The sequence below is a fragment of the Vicugna pacos genome, chromosome 33 (genome assembly GCF_048564905.1).
Source record: "Vicugna pacos chromosome 33, VicPac4, whole genome shotgun sequence".
Lineage (NCBI taxonomy): Eukaryota > Metazoa > Chordata > Mammalia > Artiodactyla > Camelidae > Vicugna > Vicugna pacos.
The window spans coordinates 6,175,515-6,188,893 of NC_133019.1; the positions used below are offsets into that span (position 1 = coordinate 6,175,515).

Here is a 13,379-nt window from a genome sequence, read left to right on the forward strand (position 1 = left end):
GCGGAGACTTCCTCTCCTTGCCTTGGCGGGCTCCCTTGCAGAGCCAACAGGAGGGGGACTAGGAGAGGGTTCTGCACGGAGCTCCCCCCACCCCCGCGCACGTTGGTACGGCCCATCCCCCCGCCGCTGATCTGGCAGGCTGCGCGCGCACCCTCCGGCGCGGCGCGGGCCGGCGCGGAGCTGCGGCCTCCGCGGCGCGGTCCCCTCCTCCCGCTCCTCGCGTGCTCCGCCCTGGCCCAGCGCCCGCCGGGTTACGCGCCCGCGCGCCTCGGCGGGGAGGAGCGCGGCTGCGGGGGCGCGCGCCGGTGACTCCGCCCCCCCGGCTCCCCTCCCCTGAGTCCCCGGCGCCCGGCTAGCGCGGCTCCGTGTGAGGAGACGGGGACCCTGCGCCGCCCGCCCCCGCGCCCCCGCCCCGGCGTGCGAGGCGCCGCGCCCTCCTGCTGCCCTGGCCGGTGCATGGAGGGGCCCGTTCGGATCGCAGCCGCTGCCGCCGCCGTAGCCGCCGCCAGCGCGCGAGGGATGACCTGGGGGTGGCTTTCGGAGCCGGCTGCCGCACAGGAGGTCTGGGGGCTTGGCCAGCCCCGCTGAGAGGTGCGGGGGTGGGGTCCCACCGCAGGGTCGGAGGGAGGGGTGGCCAGGGGACACCGCGCTTGGGGGCCACGAGGCTTGCGAGCGCGAGGTCCGGGGGCGGGCAGGCCGGCGTGTCCCGGAGGGCATGGGGGTCCAGGCTGCGAGCGGGCTCTGGGAAGGGCAGCTGACGGATGCGCAGCGGGGAGCCCGAGGTCCCGCGTCCTTGGGGACTCTGAGGCACCTCGTGGGAGGAGGCAGGGTGAGGTGTCAGTGACACGATTAAATCTCTTTGACAATGATCCGCCAGAGCAGGTGAGATGCAGCATAGCTGGGAGCAAGGGGCGCCGGCACGTTTTCCCAAGGGAGCGGGGTCCCTCGCCTCTCTCAACCTACATCCCCGCGGAGCGCCCGCGAGAGACAGTGATTTATGTGTAGGGAGAATCAAGAGAAATTTTCTGCACAATGTATCTTTCTCTGCCTTCACAGACTCAGTTTCTTCCCAGCCCCAGGGAGCGTATTTTCCCTTCCCCTCTGTAAAGCTCTCTGTGGACTGCATTATCATTTGCTAAATACATTACAGCTCGCTATTTATTTCACTCTGCAGCTTCCAGACCTTTGTTGCATTCTCTCCACATCTAGGAATTTCAGTAATAAATCACCGAGGGGGTTAGAGAGGCTCTCTCGCCCTTCCCTTCATTGTTCTCCCTAACCCCACCAAATCAGGTGGAAGGCTCTCCAAAAGGAGCTTTCTTTAGAATGCCTGCCTTTCCCAGTCCGGACTCCAGAGGGTGGCAGGTGCGTTAAGGGGCAGGCTGTTTTTTAGCTGAGATCTAGAATTTAGGGAACCTCATTAATAGAACCTCTGTGTCTTAAATCAGACACCTTGAGAAACAGAAGATTGGATTAAAAGGTAACATGAGATTTATTCTCAGACCAATGGCCAGGAAAGATGAAAGAGGCCAGTTTTGATTCTGTGCCTCGCTGATGCCACAGCCCTCAGACTCCCCAGCTGATACTTGGCATACCTCGTGGACAGTGCCTGCTAGGAGAGGGTGGGGAGGGGCCTGGAGAATGAAATGAGTTTATTCTCAGTACAAGTTTAAACGTTCTGTTACATTTTATAGCTCATTTTGGGGTATAGTCTCTTTTAGCTGAAAATGTGGGGTAGTTCAACTTTTAATAGAAGATAAAAGAAAACTCCAGAAAATTTCTGGAAAATTTAATTTAGTGCTTAACTAGAAAGCATTCTTAGGAACCCAGAGAGGCACCAAGTACTGCAGTTTCTGTTATGCACATGTTGAAATAAACTGCCTCATACTTCAAGTTACATGAGAAGGATGGAGAAAACCTGTTTCATTTTGTAAAGACGTGCCCTGGGTGTGTGGCAGTGCGTAGAGCAGAAACATTTATATTTCTATTAAAAAAACACACACACACAAGTGTATATTGTTTAACTTGCATGCAAAAACTCGGATATAGTATTTGGAAAATCTGTCTTTGTTTGAATAGTTTAGTCAACCAGGAAAATCAGTTACTAGAGGTACTGTGCTATTGTTTGTGTAGTAACTCACTTGGGATGCTTTGATTGATTGCCGTGGTTCTCATCAACCTCCTCTTCTGTGGAAAGTACTTAACCAGCTCTGACTCTCAGGCGGGGAAGTACAAAGAACCCTTAGGACTTGGAGCAGACCCATCCAGCTTGTGTAGGTTGGCTTCTAAATCAGTCTTACTTCTTGCCTTCTTTGCAGGTGGTTTGACTTTGCATGAAGGGAATTAAGTTCACTTTAAGATAGGACCCCGCCTCCCCTGCTTCCCCCTCTCCCATCCCCATCTGCAAGGTATATATAAAGATGAAGGGTTGCTGTTGGAATAGGAACTCCTGTCATAGGGCTGTGCTCTAACGAGATCAGGTAAAATTTGTTGACTAGCTTTCTTCCTATTTTTCCACTTTTTTGCCGTTGGGCGTTCATGACTTTTTAGATGATTTTGTTTATGGCTTTGTCAAAATATAAGTTGAAGTAAAATTTTTCTTCTCTAGAAATGTTTCTTATGCAGGCATTTAGACCAAAATCGGTGTTGTTTCTTAGTAAGATCCTGGAGAAATGATTTCAGTAACCAAACATTATCTTAGTGAAATCAGGCTGGAGACAGGAAAGTTGAAAATAATTAAGTGAAAAATTTGTTATTTTTAACACATCGTTATGTTAGCCATTGCCTGGTTATTAGCATTTGTACTGTGAAGGAGTGTAAATAAGGCAAAACATCAGAAGAGAAGCTGAGTTTTCTGCCAGGTAGTCTTTAGGTATATGATCTTGCTACTTAATAGAAATTAATTAGATTAGAAAGGGAATTTGCAGTCTGGTTGCTGTATAGATTGCTTTGAAGGACTTGGCTTGACAGTGGTTTTTGATTGGTGCTTTTTTCAAGAAATTTTGTTAACTTGAATTAGAGGTTTTATTGTTTTTATTTAAATTTTTATATTGTATGCAAACATGTCACTGATTTATAAACATTCTGCTTATGAATTTTTGTTGCGTATATGGTACTAATTCACTTTCAAGACAGTGCGGGGGAGGGCTTCACTTAATTCTTTGCAGTTGAGTTAAGAGATGGTATATGGAACATACTTAATGTCACTTTAAAAATATAGGATTACAATGAAATGAAAACTGGTTTGTTGGTTTTTTTTTTTTCTTTTTTCAGTCCTTCAAGTTTTCCCTCATTGTGCTCTTTTCCCCATTGTCAGGCTTAAAACATACAGTATCATTGTCATCTGTCCCCTGAATAATGGTCCTGAGGTGATATTATTAATGTGGCTTTTTAAAATCAAACTAATTATACTTGCCTAAAAGAGCCACATGTGTGTGATTCTAGCTGCCTGGTGCCTTTTGAGAGCCCTGGAGACAAGCTAGTGAATAGAGCTGAAAATTCATTCTGTATTTGATTAAATGGAACAGACTTGCTGCTCCTTACCCCAGCAGGGGCGATGAGATCTCTTGATCCCCGAAGCGGCTCCAAGACCCTGGGAATTCCATTAGCGAGCACCTGAGGAATTTCTGCCCTGCAGTGCCTTTTTTGTATGTGTGTATGTGTGTGTGTGCAGAGGGAGCTGAGCAGAGTGGAGATGGGCGGGTGGCGGGCGGGGGGCGGAGAGAGGCTACATTAGAAGACTCCATATGTTAGCAGATCTAAAATCAAGGCATGACTTAACAGCTTATCTTGTAAGAGAAAAGCCCAACCTGCTAGTCAGGACTTAATTACAAGCACGGCTGGGGTGATGTGTCTTTCCCCGAAGTGAACACCACTGCAAGTACCGAAAGTCACTTTTCTGCTTTCCCTCCGAAGCACAAGCTAATACACGTTGCAGACTGGGTAAGTTTTCTCTGAATGATCTTTTGATAAATATGTAAAATTGTGTTACAGTTTGGTCTTGCCTGCAAGAGCTGCTTGATTGTTATAATAACTTTTTCAAGCCGAGAGCAAAATCAGACTTTTCTGTGAAGCAGATTATTTTGCAGAGATGAAATACTTGTTGGAGTAGGCATATTTGAATTTGCTCTTTTGCTTTTATATGATTTTTTAATTGTGTTTTTGTGACATTATTGTTACAGAATTTAAATTCATTTAGGGTATATCTCTCTTTCCTGCTGTCTTTTTAAGGATTTTTTTTCCTATCACTGCTATTTTTTAAGGCATCGCTTTGCAGACTTGCCAGCAGTCACAAGTAAATGAAAATATATCTACCAAAAATGTTCTGTAAAATCTTCGGAGCAGAATTTTTGAGAAACATCAGTGTGTCCTCCTCCCCCCCGCCCCTCCTCCCCTGCCCCCAAATAATTTTTGGATACATTTTTCAGACTATTAGCCCAGCTTGTTTCTTGTGTACTCTTTCAAGGAGGAGCAGTTCTGAATCTTGGATAGTGTAGTTAATCAATTTGCATCTTCCGGGAATAGTTAAAAATGATTGTGAATTCCAGTGCTTGTCGTTTTTAACTAGTGCAGAGTGCAGTAGCCTATCTGATGGTTAATTTGATATATTTTGTTCCCAATTAAAAGCATGTTGTGTGTCACAGTTCTTTCCATCCTGTTTCCATGTAGCTGTCTACCAAATTCTCCTCGCAATACTTAGTATTTAGAAAATAAAGAAGCCTGTTAGAGAATATGTTTAATTTTTCCCCCACCTTCATCCTGGGCTTGCCTTCTACTGGTATGGCCAAATGGAAAGGACTCCGAAATGAATGGGTGTAAACACTAAGGTTAGCATTGAGCCCGTCTTGGTTCACAGTTGCTCAGGCAGTTTGCTGTGTGATGTATTTTGATGGCCAGAGATAATAAAAAACTACCCCAAAGCACACTTTGTTCTGCTGCATATCAGTTGGAATGTGAGTTAGAACTTCAGTTCTTGCAAACCAGGGATGAGCCTTTTAATCATAGAATTAAGGGATTCTGAAGTTCCTCATATCTTACTTGAGAGGGGATAAATACACAGGTTATGCTACTGTAGTTAGATATGTTCTGCTTACATTTTGTTGCCATATTTTTATATTGCTTAATATAAACAGAATTAAGAAGCTGACATACAGCCGCTTTTCAGCTATTCTTGTCATAGACTAGCTGATCACTTTTTACTTTTGTGAGCTGGGGCAGTGATCTTGACCTAAGCATCGGTTTCCTCATCCATGAAATGGGGATAATAACAAAAGTATCAGTTACCACTGTTGTGGGGATTACATGAGATAATGAAAGTAAAGCGCTTGGCATCTAGTCAAACCTCTATGAATGTTAGCTGCCGCTATTTTAAGTAACTCGTCCTGTACATGTTAGTCAGTTAACTTTGATCCAGAAGTGATTTCTTTTGAAGATGAAGTAATGAGGAATTCTCAGAAGTTAGTAGTAGTGTGGGTGCGTGTAGCGGCTGTAGTTTTCAGTGTGTTACAGTTTCCTTCATTCTGCAATCGAAACTTAAAAGACACTGGGAAACAATGTGTTGCATTTTTTCTTCCAATTGAGGTATATAAAAATGTACGCAAGTGTCCAGTTAATGTGTACTCCGCAAATAGCCAGATGAACTTTTATATATGCACGTATGTGTGATAACCCAGACCAAGATGCAGAACATTTCTGTCATTGGAAGGCTCCCTGGTGCCCCTTCCCAGACCGCACCACCCCCAGTAGAGAACGATTCTGACAACTCTTACCATATGTGAATTTTGCTTCTTCCTGAATGTTATAAAAATGGACTTGCACGCTAAGTTCTCTTTTGTATCTGGTTTCTTGCACTGGTCACTTGCACATGTCTGAGATCCATCTCTGTTACTGTGCACGGGCGTAATTCATGCTTTTTAAATTGTTTTAGCATCTTTTGCATGTTTTGAAATTCATAGGGGTTCATTTTATTGGCCCGTTAGGTGTGTAGTCATTGCGAAAACCAGAAAATAACAACACTTCTTCCTAAATTGTTAGCAAATCAGATCCCAGTCACTGTCTTAGAGAAAAAGCCATGACCTTATTTTTATACACAAAGTTGGGTTGCAGGTAATATAATCACCTGCAGCCACAATTCCATAAAGCAAATCTTTTGATAACCGCGTTCGTTTTGTGTGTGTTTAGAAAGGAAGGGAGGGAGCCTCGAAACAGAGAAGAACATCTAAGATAGCTTATATCCTCCGTGCTTAGGATTTAATGCCATAAGCAATACTTAGAATTGTACAGAAGTAACCACTAGCCCAGCGTTAGTGCCGTATTCTAGAAGAAAACGAAACAGTACAATGCTGTCTTGGAAAAAGAAAAATCCATCAATAATGGAAGAAAATGGAGCAAGGATGTTATACTACAGGAAAATTTTGAAGACCTCACACTTAAATCAGGAAGAATTGTGGCAACTAACCTTCTTAACAGTTGCTGTCAGGCTATGCCTATATGTTTGAAATTTCTGTTTGTATTGTTGGGATTCCCTAATATACGGAATAAAACTTATTTCACCAAACAGTGAAACAAGAATACAGGATGATGTCGATGAACCAGAAGTGCTGTTTGGCTTTTTAAAATTTTATTTTGAAGGGGGCTGTGGTTGAGATTAATAGCTTATATTTCTTCTTCTTCTTCTCCCTTCTCCGACTTTTTGGGTCTAGTTTTTTTTTTTTTTTTCTTTACTAATTTTTTTTAGGGGGAGGTAATTAGGTTTTATTTGTTTGTTTATTTTTAACGGAGGTACTGGGGATTGATCTTGTGCATACCAAGCATGCACTCTGCCACCGAGCTATATACCCTTCCCCCAAAAGCTTGCATTTCTGTTCTTGGAAATGTTGATGAGGGATTTTCTGGATGTTCTGGTTGGACACAGCCCACTTCTCTCTCCTCAGGCATTGTCTTTTTGTAATTTTGTTAAATTTCATTATTCATAGCTCCTGGACATTAGGTCATTCTTCACATAAGCCAGGTGTAGGGATAGGATCCTCTGGACTCCAGAGGGGCAGGTCGCCCCCTTTTCTCTTAAATCAGAGCACCAGTGGCCAAGATTTCAATGAGGGTAGAGAGTGTTGAAGTAGTGATATACCATTCATCTTTTGTCCCATAGGGGCACTCAAAAGATGCAGATTTTATTTCAAAAGAAGGAAGAACTGTTGACAAATAAAGCTGCCTCGTGAAAAACGCTCTCTCGAAGGGGCATGAGCTCCTTATGCCTTGATGTGTTCTAGTGGCCTTTGCAGAAGACAGTGTGGAAAGAGTCTCTGCCTTGGGTGAGACGCGGGACCACGCGACCTCTGAGGGCCTTTGCTGTAGGACTGCACGAAGCAGGGTCTGGTGGGGGAGCTGTGCTCCTTGAGCACCACCTACAGTGCCACCCACCACACCTCAGGTTTCACTTGCTGCAGTTTCATTTACCCAGGTCAGCCGCAATCCAAAAATACTGAATGGAAAATCCCAAAAAGAAACAATTCGTACGTTTTAAGTTGTGCATCGTTGTGAGTAGTGTGATGAAATCGTGGGCCACCTCCCCCCTCCAAGATCCTCAAACCCTCAATGTGATTCTGTTCCTGATATCCAGCTGTCCATGTCATCACGGCTCCACGATCCAGGATCACCCTGAGCGGATGGTCCTCCCTCTGACGCATCATCAGGTCAGCACTAGCCTATCGCTACATCGCAATGCCTGCATCTGTCCCCTCACTTCATCTCATCATCGTCATTGTGAGAAGGATGATTACAGTACAAGAAGATATTTTGAGACAGAGGGAGACCACATTCATACAACTTTTATTACAGCATATTAAAATTGTTTTATTGTTGGTTATTATTAATCTCTTTCTGTGCCTAATTTATAAATTAAACTTCCTTGAATACACCTTGTCTTTTGTCTTTTGCAGGCAGTGAACACGTCTCTCGTGTTCGCGCTGATACTGTCGTCACTGTGTACACGTCTGTCTCATCGTTTTCTTACTCCCGAAGGACGATGTGATTTTCCCCTACATGCAGTCATCCCTCTCACCCCTCTCCTTGCACTGCCTTACAACTACGACACCCAGATGTCCCGAATGTATCCGAGTGCTAAAGCAGCGCCTCTCGAACTTTAATGTGCGTTTGAGTTTCTTGACAGGGAGGGATGTTAAAATGCAGATTCTGAGTTGGTAAAGTCTGGGGCGAATCCCAAGACTCTCCCTTTCTAACAAGATTCCGAATGATGTTGATGACGCTGGGTGGACCACACTGAATAGCAACTTGGTGAGCTGTCACTTCTAGACCCATGGATGATTTCAACACACAATTCTTCTCTAAAATCCAGTAAGATCAGTAACTATGCATGTCGAGTTCAGATAGACCACATCTTCAAGTGATGAAGATTAAAGTAACCTTTAGATAAAGAAAACATAATAAATATTGAAGATACTGGGATATCCACTGTCATTATTACTGGAATGCTTGCCAAACATTTTACATATTTAAAATGTATATTTTAGTTACGTGCAACATTACTTTGTGTCCAGAGAGCTGATGTCATGTTTTGTCTGTTTTTTAAATACTCAGTATTATAGAAGTTTTCCTGTAAAAAGTTCATTCTGCACTCTGTCTCTTGCAGGGAAATTTCTGACAGTTACTGGCTTTTTAGGTATCAGAGTAAAAGTAATTAGCATTTTCTATTTTACTATAATTTGCTGTCTGTTCCGTGAGTGTGCACACTACCTGGAGGTGAAATTGGCAAGGAATATGAATGTCTAACGGACAAAATGCTTTTCTCAGGCCGTGAAATTACTGTAGTGACATCAGAATTTGGCAGCCTCTTGTATCCCAATGAAAAAAAAAAAACAGCATCATAAGCTAGGGATAAGATTTTTCTTGCCCATTTATTTTGGCTTGTTTTCATGGTTTTGGCCCTAGGGCGTGTGTACAACAAAATAACACAGTGAATAAGAGGCAATAAGAATTAGGGCGTGAACATGGTTTCAGCTGGAACGGACATACTGTTTTATCACTCACCGCTATTTCAGTAGTTTAAACTTCCTCTCAGATTGGTGACTAGGAGGGTGAGTATGAGGAATGCTCATCTTTGGAGTGAAGTTAAACTTCATTATCTGGCTTGATGTTCCATAGCTTGCAATATATTCAGAAAGTTTGACAATTAGCTATTAAAACGGTCTTGTGAGAGTGAATGCCTGATTGTGGTTATGAGTGTGATTGTAGTTTTTGTAAGAAAGGTGCTATTTATTCCTCTTTATAAACACCAGGGAAGTACGTCATTTGATTGAATCTAGTGTTTCCTCCTGGGCAGTTTACCCTGTTCACTCTTGTGAAATTAGTGGCAACTCATACACCAGAGTTCCCTGCACCTGAGCAGCAATTCCAATAGATCTTGGGGCTGCTAAACCCCAAGAAGATATTTTTATAGTTCTTAATAGATTATTAAAACTCCTGAATAGACCGACACTAGTTTTACCGTTATGTTGTGCCCGTAATTTATGTTGTGGGCTCATCTTTCTTACTGTGATCACTTTTTAAAACGTCATTTTATTGTTCCTTCCATTAAACATTAAATGTTCTTCCAAAATGAAATGAACAGGTTTTGTTCTCCAGTAAGGAGGATTATAGTACTGATGGGTTAAAGACATCTTAGACCTAATTTTAAATATGTACTTCTACTTAAGAATGTATTTTCAAGTCGTATTATGATCTGATTAGAATGGTTCTAATCTCTGACTTGGTTCTTTCGGTTTCTATTTGTTGAATACTAGGCACACTTACGGCTGAGTCTTTTTTGAGATTAAGACAAAAACAAACAGCAGACGTCTACCCTGAGTTCCTAAATCTAAGCTCTAGTCATTAAGTTACTTATGTTTTGACTGTAGACCTGTGCAAGCTCTTTCATATAATTTTCATCATACATTTTAGAGCTGAAGTTTTTTTTTTTTAATCCCATGGCTAACTAAAGCCAATTTTGAGTCATTCTAAGATGAGTTGTTAACTGCGGCCTCCTATTAGGTTAGCAAACAAAATTGTCATTATTGGTTATTTCTTTTGTGTTTAAGGATGTGTTTTAAAAGAGCTATTGTCACAGTGGTTAGGTCTTAAAATAATTTCACATTTGTCTCTGTGACAGCAGCCGCGGTGGGGTTTTTAATCATAGAATACAGCTCGTGCAGAGATTTGATATTTGGGGATTTTTTGCAGCATCAAATAAATTTTAGCTCAGGGATTTGACTAGATACACATGTTACTAATGTTAAAAGAGTCTTGTAGCTCCCTCCCATAGTGGGTTTCTAAATGTGAGCTTTGTAAGTCCAGGCTGTATCCCGCCCCACAGGAAAATAACAAATTATCTTAAAAAAAAATTGTCCACGTGTTACTTTCGGGATTTCTCTTCCAGATAGGTAGATTGTTAGGGGAAGGATAAGGAAATGGTCAGCCCTGTGGAACAAAGATTTTAACACTTGATCAAATCCATGCTTCCTCTCCGCTCCTTACTGTACAAATCTCTTGTCATTATAGATGTCAGCTGGTCATGGACCAGGCACTGCAGATTAAACTCCCGAGGCCTTCAATGACCAAGAATGAGAAACTGAGTTTTGTGTTTTTCATTCGTGCTATTAAGAATTCTTTTCCCCCTTCATGTTGAAATGCGAGTTTTCTGGAAAAAAAAATCTTCTCACTTGACATATTGTAGAAAGACAAAGTCCCCATTTGCTTGTAAAAGTCTAATTCCCTGAGAAATGCTAGCATCTTTTGTGCCTGATTCACCTAGAAGGTCCGCGGGTTTACTCGGGCAGTGTAACAATCACATGGTGACGAAGGAATGAAATGCTGCTTTGGCAAAGCAGGGCCCTTGTCTGAGAGCCCTGCAGGCTTTCAGAATGGTGCCTCCAGAGGGCTGGGGAGGAAAGCCCCGTCCTGCCTGGCGTTGCGGGCGCTGACAGGCACGCCAGGGGCCAGTACCCTCCCGTGCTCACTGAGTCCTGGCTGAGGACTTGCCCCTTCAGCAGTTGCAACTCCTGTCTTGCGGTTCCTTTTCTTCCATATACAGAATAATTTTCTCCTAGCTTCTTTCTGAGGGCGATCATTTCTTAAATAATTTTAGAGTCCTTTGTACTTTGCAGAGTGTTTTACAAGTTGTTTTTTCTGTTCACAATAATGTATGAGATAGTAAAGTTCTCATGAGAACAGAAATCATGAAGACAATAAATGATTAAACATTAGTATCAGATACAAGAGTTTTAATGTTCAAAGTTGGATGAGCTTTAAATATCTAATGGTAGAAGAGGAGGTCATTTGTAGTCTTTGTTTTTAAGCTTAATTTAGGTTATATTTGCACATTTATCTGCTTAGGAATAGAATAAAATAGTTAAATTCTAAGGTTTTGTTTGCTTGGTTTTTTTTTTTGTTTTTTTTGTCTTTGACATTTGTAAGCCATGGAATCTGCATTCTAGATTCTATTGACCTAATGGAAGATATTGAGAGATTGACGTGAATTTGCCTAAGACAAAATTGACTCCGAGGTGTCTTGTATTTTTAAACTCTTTCCTCTTGAAAGAGATCATTTCGTCCCCCTCTCTCCAGCCACAGGAATGGTTGCTTTCTAATACATTTCTTTAGAGCAGGTACTTGGATGCTTAGAAAATCTTTAATAGTATATTCCACATGAAAATGAAGTTTGAAAGCCCTCTCCAATTATACGCACAGTAAGGAAAATAGCAAAGGGGGCTTTTTAGAAATAAATCTCATTTTACATTTGTGTCTTTGCTCGTGGAATGAATATAAAATCAATCAACTGTTCTTTCTTTTCACATTCATTCCATGATGCTCCTGTGTCCAGAGCATGACAGATGATGTTGAAACTTAATTTTTCATTTCTTGGATATGTTAGAAAAGGAGTACAAGTTTTGCAGGTTTAAGGGATTCTGCTAGTATTGCTTTTGTCAATCGTAAGCTATTTCCTTTTCATTTTATGTCATTGTATAATACTGGCTAAAAGAAAGGTTAATGCTGCAGCATTTGAGGATAGCTCGTTTGTGTTCTTCCAGTGCAGATCACAAACAGTTGTTAACTGCTTAATGAGATACGTAAAAATAATTTTGATGAACAGCTTGAGAAGAAAGAAAGAAAAACAGATATTCTTAAAGGCAAACCTTGCTCCCCTCCTGGGCTGCAGTGAAGGCTGGGTTGCAGCAGCGCAGTCCAGCTCCCAGTAAGAGGTGTGAGGCTGTTTATTTTCACTCTGGAGATGTATATACTACAGAAGGAAAACTCTGGCCTTGCTTAACCTAAGCAAGTCATTACTTATCTACGATCTGGCAAGCAATTTGATTAAGGTTGACAGGACTCGTATAATATCAGAACCAGGCCCTCTTAATGATTGATGAGGCTTGTCTGTAGGTTTTTTTTTTTTCTTTTTTGAACGGAGAAAAACAGAACAAGAATGAATACTTGTTGAGATCTCTAATTGCCAAGTCTAAGCCAAGTCTGTACTGTAGTTTTATTTGTAGTGGTTAATATGTATTAATTTGTGTGTTATTTTTTAGGTTATAGTTAAGTGGCTTTAAAATCCTATTTTTGGGTCAGCAGATTAATTTGGCTTCTACGTGATTAAATTCTTGAAATTTTAGAGATCTTGCTTCTTATCTTGACATCTTTCTTAACATGGTTTTCTTTGATGTTATATATTCTTTAGTGGAATTTTTAACTTGTAAGGAATTTTCCTCTTTATTTTCTAATGAGGTTATTTGCAAGTTTTGGCTTTCACCTGAGGCAGTTTCAACCCCTTGCTCTCTCACTATGCAGCAACGATTTGGACACTTGTAATGGCATATCTGGGCCTTTGAGTGTTGCAGTTGACCTTTGCTGTATCATTTGTGCCTTGTCTCATTACCAGCAGATAGATTCTGTGTGTGACTGGAAAGTGCCAGTTGTTCTTGGCAGCACGTTAAATCATTAGTCTCCACGTGGTGCTGCGTCCAACCAGAGAAGATCATTTCTTGTTTTTCATCCTTCATACGCTGTTTAGTAGAAACGGGTAGAGGAAGAACCCTCTCCCCCTATTTGAAGTAAATTGAGCGTGTGGAATTTCCAGATCAGTGAAGTCATTGACTTGAGAATGAATTAGCTTTCTGTAAATGGAATTTTCTTAACCTGGGAGTTTTCAGGCAGCGGGTCAGACAGGTTTAGACTCGGGTAAACTCTGGAGTCAGAGTGCCCCGGGTCAGAGCCAGACTCCGTTGTCTTCCAGTGACATGGCCTCTGTGTGCTTTAGTGTCCTTGTCTGTATAATGGGAACGGTGGCTCATCAGGCTCTGGACCTCCTCACTGACTCCTCACAGTGACTG

At 42.2% G+C, this 13,379-nt stretch overlaps 1 protein-coding gene across 4 annotated transcripts in view; it reads left to right on the plus strand.

Annotated features, from left to right (window-relative positions):
• Window positions 1-229: 229 nt before the first annotated feature.
• The window catches only part of CDON (cell adhesion associated, oncogene regulated), an 87,068-nt gene continuing 73,918 nt past the window's right edge, over window positions 230-13,379 (plus strand). The window contains exon 1 of one of the 4 annotated variants that reach the window (XM_072953735.1): window positions 230-591. The gene's annotated coding sequence lies outside the window, so the exon portion shown is untranslated. Of the gene's footprint in view, window positions 592-3,732; window positions 3,943-6,763; window positions 8,293-13,379 lie in introns of those variants that run through there. The other 3 variants (XM_072953733.1, XM_006209866.4, XM_072953734.1) reach the window with 3 other exon arrangements.